Here is a 7,586-nt window from a genome sequence, read left to right as displayed (position 1 = left end):
TTTATAGCAGCGTGGATACGTTCGAAAACGATAGCGGTAAAATTATTGAGAAAATAAAATTATTAAAGAAAATTAACTTAACTTCAAACTCAGGTAAATCCACGGTAAATTCTCAGGGTAAATCCATTCGACAGTGATATTTATTGCATTTGAATGATTTAACCTTATCAGCAAATAAGCGTTCTCTATTAAGCGGATGTCACTTTTTGACTGCTTTTGTTAGAAAGGGACTTCCACTTGTATTACAAGCTACAAGCTTTTGAGAAACGGGCCCCAGTCGCATTTTATAAAGCTAAAGTTACAAGTTCGGTTTTTAAACAACATTGGGTAGAAAGAGAGGTAAACATTTATTACCAATACCAAGTACACTTACAGATTAAGGGCTCCATTCAACCTGCAACAAATCGCATGCAATTTTCGACACATTGCGGCGTTTGATCGAACGGTTGAATTCATTGAAGCTACTTAGCCGAAAATGTATATAAATTCTAAGGCTAAGCACGCACGAGCAACTTTTGTCTCCGCAACTATTTTATGTCTCATATTAAGTCTATGGATAGTATGAAAATGCGACAGAGACAAAAAAAAGTTGCGAAGACAAAAGTTGCTTGTGCGTTCCTATGCCTAACCTAATAGGCCAGGTCTATAGATTAATTGCATATTGGATCTATCAGTTTTCAGGAAACTTTATTCTGTGATCGACAGAGAAAGAGATATTATGTTGTTGGATACAAATGCTTTAGCTCAGCGGTCGGCACAACTGGCTTTGAGTATTCAAAGGCAACCGGCGCGGCGGCCCGCGAGGCCGAAACTTTCACATGCGGCCCGTGACTCCCTTGCTATTTTATATGTAATATTGACAAACGACAATGTCTGATAAAGTCACAATTGTCACAAATATTTACAAAGTGCGGCCCGCTTCAATTTCGTTAACTACTATGTGGCCCTCGGTTACTAAAAGGTTGACGACCCTTGCTTTAGCTAATTGAGGCTAAGAAGCGCGTTAATGAACAACGTCGTTAGTTAAAAAGATTAGATACTAAACCGGGTTATTTGACTTATTCGGAATTCGAGCCATTTCGAGTCCCTCATGTATAGGGAATATTAGGCGAAACTGCGTAGGGGTCGCCACTACCACAATCTGAGGGTCTATCGCAAAACAAAAAAATCGAAATTTCGTTATCTAACATCTCTGTCAGCTTGCATATTCGAGCGATAGAGGCAGATAGCGAAATTTCGGATTCGCGTTTCCCGGTAGGTCATCTGTAAACAAACCGCCTTGATGCATCATTCATATTTTACTATCTCTGGTGGCAGAACATTGCAGTAATATCCCCTATTAATGGATATAAGCTATAGCCATCCCTAGTGCGCAAAACGTTCAAGATAATAAACAAGACCAAGTGCGGGTAGTTCGAAAAACTCGCGCGCCTAGAAGATGTTGATGTCAACTTGAGCCAGTCTTCTCCGAGACCACGGGGACAACACCGTCCTCGAAACGTCGGAGGTAAATTTAAAACTTATTTTACGCAATTAAGTCCCGTCGTAGTGAATAATACTTACTTACTCCTCTGGCGCAGCGACCCAAAGTGTGTCTTGGCCTCCAACACGACAGTTCGCCACTGACCCCGGTCCTGTGCAGTTTCTCGCCAGTCTTGGACCTGGAGCTCGCGTAGATTAGCGTCCATCACACCCACCTCCTCCACCTACACCTCGCACCTCGGGCGACCTAGGTACCGATGGGCGGATGTGGTTGACGCTGATCTGCGCGAGCTCCAGGTCCAAGACTGGCGTAATGAATAATAATGAGTAAAAATCGTGAAAGTTTAAATCAGTGTATAAGCTATAGGTAAGTAGGTACGTTCATGAAGTGCCAGTAACGACGATGACGTCACGAGCGGGTTACGGCCAGTTTATCGCGAGACGTAAATCTGCGATAAACTCGATTATTGCCTCGCAGAATATTTATTTACTACAGGCGTCGCTTTTCGCATTTTCTTACCTTAAGGTGCGGTGTGCTCAGCGGCCGTAGCAAGGTCGCATTTTTATCACCTGTCACCATCACGTTCACGTTCTTAACAAGTAAGTGCGAAAGTGACAGACATAGTGACAGGCGATAAAAATGGAACCATGCTGCCGCCGCTGAGAATGCTTTTTTAGGGTTCCGTACCCAAAGGGTAAAAACGGGACCCTATTACTAAGACCAACTAAGACTCCGCTGTCCGTCTGTCCGTCTGTCTGTCACCAGGCTGTATATCTTGAATCGTGATAGCTAAAATGTATTTCTGTTGCCGCTATAACAACAGTCCGACTCGCACTTGGCCGGTTTTTTAGATGATAATGCGGTTGCCAAAGATTGATTAGCATCTCGAGACCTTTCTCTAGGGGTTTCTAACTTTCGCTCGATAGAAAACATTTACGAAAAACAAGTCTAAAATGCACTTAAAAAAAAAATTATTGCTAAATTTTTTAAAATTATTAAAACAATATAATTGGTCAAGCGGTCCCGAGCACCCGCATCCATCTCGCTCACGCTTACGCTCAGTGAGAGTGAGAGAAGAACACGAACCTACTGGGCCTTAAGCTGTGGTTACAGATCGATCGACAATAAACGAAATGCAAAACAAAACACAAGAGTCGGCAATGCTCCGTCTCGTGTTTACGACTCCATCAACTATTTCATGGACTGGCGGTGATTGCGCATATTCGATTCGAATCTTTATGCCGCTTTAAACCTACCTAAAGGGTCCTCCACACTCATGCGCGAATCGCGGCGCGAAACCGCGAACGCGACTGTGGAGTCGATTTCGCTGATTAGCGAACTAGACTCCACACTCGCGTTCGCTGCGTCGCGCCGCGATTCGCGCATGAGTGTGGAGGGCCCTTAACTGTCGGGCTAGCACATGATTGGCGCGAGAGTATCTCGCCGCGACATAGACTACCCGTCCCCCTTTAATTCATACAGTTAGTAAAATACGGGTAGTCTATCTCGCCGAGATACTGTCGCACAGAATAAATAATAGTACTACCGTACAGAAAGGAAACTTCCTACAAATCCGAAGTTTGGCAGCGGTTCAGGGTCGAATCTATTCTAATATATTATTATGGCACTATACATAATTATATATCCCTTTCGACTTTTTAGGGTTGTCAAAATTCAAGTCATTATCTTATCTGTGGTCGTGCACGGAAAGGGACGTCAAATTGTGCCAACCCTAAAGGGCGTAACACACCGTCGCACCGCACCGCGACCTTGGAGCAGTTCTAGGAATAGGTAGTACTGGCGTGGGCTTCCACACTATCGTCTAGACAAACATGGAAATATGGGACACTTGGCAACACTGGCCAGGATCCCACCATTTTGACGGTTCGGTGCGATAGTGTGGAAGCCCACGCCAGTACTACCTATTCCTAGAACTGCTCCAAGGTCGCGGTGCGGTGCGATGGTGTGGTACGGCCTTAATAATTGCTCGGGGCAATGCTGAGCCGAGCGGAGCCGAGCTTGCACGAAGCGAGGAGTTTCGCACCCCTGGTACTGGTTCCAAGTGTTACTTCAAATATTAAACTGGGGGAAGTTAGGGTACAAAGAACTACTTAATAGCCGCGACCGATGCGTGTGGAGCACCAAGGTCGGGTTGCGGTGCGGTAGTCTGTTACGGCTTTAACACTCGTATAGCTCGCTCCACACTCGTGCGCGAATCGCGGCGCGAAGCCGAACAAAAACTTAACAGAAAATAAGTTTTTTTTTTTACTTTATAAATAGTAGTGTTTGACAGATAACAAAACGTTATACGCTCATAATAATGGTTCGTTAAAAATAAATTAGAATTTAGAATTCCATTTCACCTCAGGATAAGGTCAGGAGGACAAAGGTTATGACATATTTTTTACAATTAAATTGTAAGCACATGCAAGGTGGTAGCTACTTACACCCTCTAAAGATGATGATATTCTTGTTCCTCTCCAATTCCATAGTACCAAAGATTGGACAATTATGTAGTAGTAGTAGTAGTAGTAAACTCTTTATTGTACAAATATACATATTAAAAATTACATGGTACAAATAATAAGATGTACAAAGGCGAACTTATCCCTTTGAGGGATCTCTTCCAGTTAACCTTTGAGTAGATGAGAGGAGAAAGTGAAAAGAGGGTGACAAATGTAGCAAAATGTACAACAAGGTACCAGAAAGATAAAGGATATAAATACATACAAAATTAATAGGATAAACATATAATATATTACACAAAAAGGAATGGGGAAAATACACTAAAAATTGGAAAGAAGTAGAAAAATATAAAGCAACATACAATACAAATATAGGCACATTAATCAATCAGATAACCATAGCTTCTTTAACCTCTCATTGAGCGACGCAAGCGATTGCGCCTGTCTGAGCGAAACTGGCAGCTCATTCCACAGCTTCACTGAACGCCCTGCGAAGGACTTGCTGTATCCACGAGATTTGTGAGAGGGGATGGCAAGTGATAAATTCGCGCTAGAACGGAGACGGTGGCCACTGCCTTCAGCCAGAAATTGAAATTTTTGAGAGAGGTATACAGGAGAAGAAGGTGTAAAAAGAACATTGAAGAGAAGAGAAAGAGTGTGAAGATTTCTACGGCGGCGGATTGGAAGCCAATTGAGTTTTTGACGGTAGTAAGATACATGATCGTACTTCCGTAGGCCAAAAATAAATCTTATACAGACATTCTGTAAGCGCTCTAACTTGTCCAAGAGTTCTTCTGTCATGTCAAGATTCACAGCGTCGCCGTAGTCGAGTAAAGGCAGTAACAGAGAGCGAGCGAGCATGACTTTGGTGTCAAGTGGAAGAAAGTTCTGCAGGCGCCTTAAAGAATGGAGCGATCCAAACAGCTTTTTGCTCAATTCAGTGACATGAGGCGCCCAGGAAAGTGTCTGATCCATGGTGACCCCTAGATTTCTGACAGTGGGTGAGAAAGGAATTGGTATACCATCAAAGAAAATTCTAGGTGCCACCAGCTCAGACAATTTGGAGATGTAATAAGGACTTCCAAAAACGATCGCTTGCGACTTCATGGCGTTGACTTTCAACCCGAAAGATGAAGCCCACAAACAGACGGATTCTAAGTCGGCGTTAATTTGGCTTACGAGGGAATCGAAATCGTCAAGGTTGGCAGCTGAATAAATTTGCAGATCATCTGCGTAAAGGTGGTAGCAAGATTTTAAAGACTTAGTAATGTTATTTATAAAAATAGAGAAAAGCAATGGAGAGAGAATACCCCCCTGGGGGACGCCAGAAGAAAGTTCACACCAATCAGAAAGATTATCGTCAACTCGAACCCTCTGACGCCTCCCAAAGAGATAGCTGCGAAACCAGGACAATGAAGTGGGTGAAACATTAAAATGATTTAAAAAGGCTAAGAGAATGTCGAAATCAACTGTGTTGAATGCGCTACTAAAGTCCAAGAGAACCAAAATTGTGATTTTTTTATTTTCTATATTAAGGCGAATGTCGTCGGTGACTTTAACAAGCGCAGTGGTAGTGCTATTATGTACAGTAAGCTGCAGAGTTAAGTGACCCGGGCCCTGCATAGAAATTTGTTTGCAGGGGGGTCGCTTAACTCTGCAGCTTACTGTACATACCGACATAAATATACTCGTAATGCGATGCGAGATATACTTTCTTAAAATATAATTAGGTATACGAAAGTAATACCTACTCATGTATAAATCAATTATCATTATCACTCCTCTCATATCCAGAAGGCTATTTCTGAAACAATTACTAAATACAAGGAAATTTAACGAATCTTTTTCGCGTGACCTACAACTACCACCCTTTTATTCTTTCTCCAAACTTCCAGCCACGCAAAAAACGCACTCTATCACCTAGACTATAAGATGTATTGGTAAGTTGACGGGCGGTAAATGTAAAGTTGTGAAGAAGTAATCAGGGATGTCACTGGCAAGGAGACCCTCTTCCTTTTCGGAATACTGAGTAGCACAAATATCTACGTATGGTATCAGTAGAGATAGGAAAAAGATAAGACTGCCAGTGTTATCTTTCGCATTTTTCATCTCTCATCTAAGGGTGGATATCTAAGAATTCCGTTATCAATGTTGAAATTAATTGTAAATCCGGGTTAGCAAAAATATCTACCGTAGAAACCCTTACTTCACCGTTTGTGCCCAACTTCACCTATAATAATAGTTTTACCATGAAATATTAGGTATATACAATTCTGCCGCGTTAGCATCTCATTTTGAAATCTTTTTCAATTGTAAAACATATCGTATAAGTACAAAGTATACAATTGAGTGACATTTCAAAATGAGTTACTGCTTTTATGCTAAGCGCGGCAGAATTATGCATTTAATTCACAATAAAAAGATCTAGGTATATAAAATAGTTTCAAAATAAAAAATAAAAAAATATATTTTATTTTTTATCAAAGTTTTTTTTTACATACAAGATATAAATAAAATAACCTTTGCCACAGTTTTCATGAAATAATGACGCTTTTCAGATCTAAACTAAATTCATGAGAGTAAGCTTTTGAGGTTTTGACCTCCGCATTAAATCATCTGTGGTCGAAATTATAATGTTTTTTTTTTTAACGCCATATTTCCAAAATATTTAAACATATTTTAGTGGCATTCATATTTATTTTATAAAATTTTGTTTTTATTGTATATTTGTTTGATTTCATTTCACTTCTTTTCAATTTCAATTAATTAATTCTTTCTTTAATTATTAAGTTTATTGACATTCTTTTTATAGTGTATAATACTAACCATATATTTAAGCTTTATTTGTACCAATGAGGATATAATAAGATAGAGCGGTACTGTCATAGTAAATTTTGTAACCACTGTAAATTCACTGCCATCTATCGACATACTTTAAAACTAAAAATGAAGATTTATAAAAATACTTTAAAATGTATTTAAATATGGATAATTTGCATTAATTATTTTTATATGATTTTGACCCATGTTCTTTCACTGGTATGTGTTAAAATTATAAGTAACAAACGAAACAGTCAACGCCCTCTATACGAGAGGCCAAAACTAGTGGCGCCATCTGATCGAGAATCAAATTTTCGTGATTTTCGAGGCACGTTTTTTCCTTAGACTGTATCCATCTATTACGGAGTTATATCTTTCTTTGTTTGTATTAACAACAATGATTTCAGTTGGATGAATAAAATGAAATTGGAATTGAATTTCCTAACTCTATTATTTACGCGTCTCTTATAAATTATCCGGGTCCCATTTTGTCTTAATAGCAAGTATTCGTCCGATATAATGCGATGTCTGTTCAAGCGACAAATAGGGTTAAAGTGTACCTCTGTCGCTGCAGGGTTAGTGGCACCGGGTCCAAAATAGAATTGAAACTATTCACAGGAAAAATTAGAAATATATTATTGAAAACTAGGTAAGTTCCTCCCGCGTACGCTTCGGCTGTGGAATGAGCTCCCTACTGAGGTTTTCCCGAGGGGCTACAGTATGGGGTTCTTCAAAAAAGGAGTGTAGATACAGGTTTTTAAAGGGTCGGCAACGCGTATGTAATGTCTCTGGTGTTGCAGGCGTCCATAGTCTACGGT

The sequence above is a fragment of the Cydia strobilella genome, chromosome 10 (genome assembly GCF_947568885.1).
Source record: "Cydia strobilella chromosome 10, ilCydStro3.1, whole genome shotgun sequence".
NCBI classification, from domain to species: Eukaryota; Metazoa; Arthropoda; class Insecta; order Lepidoptera; family Tortricidae; genus Cydia; species Cydia strobilella.
Note: the sequence above shows the minus strand (reverse complement) of the source record.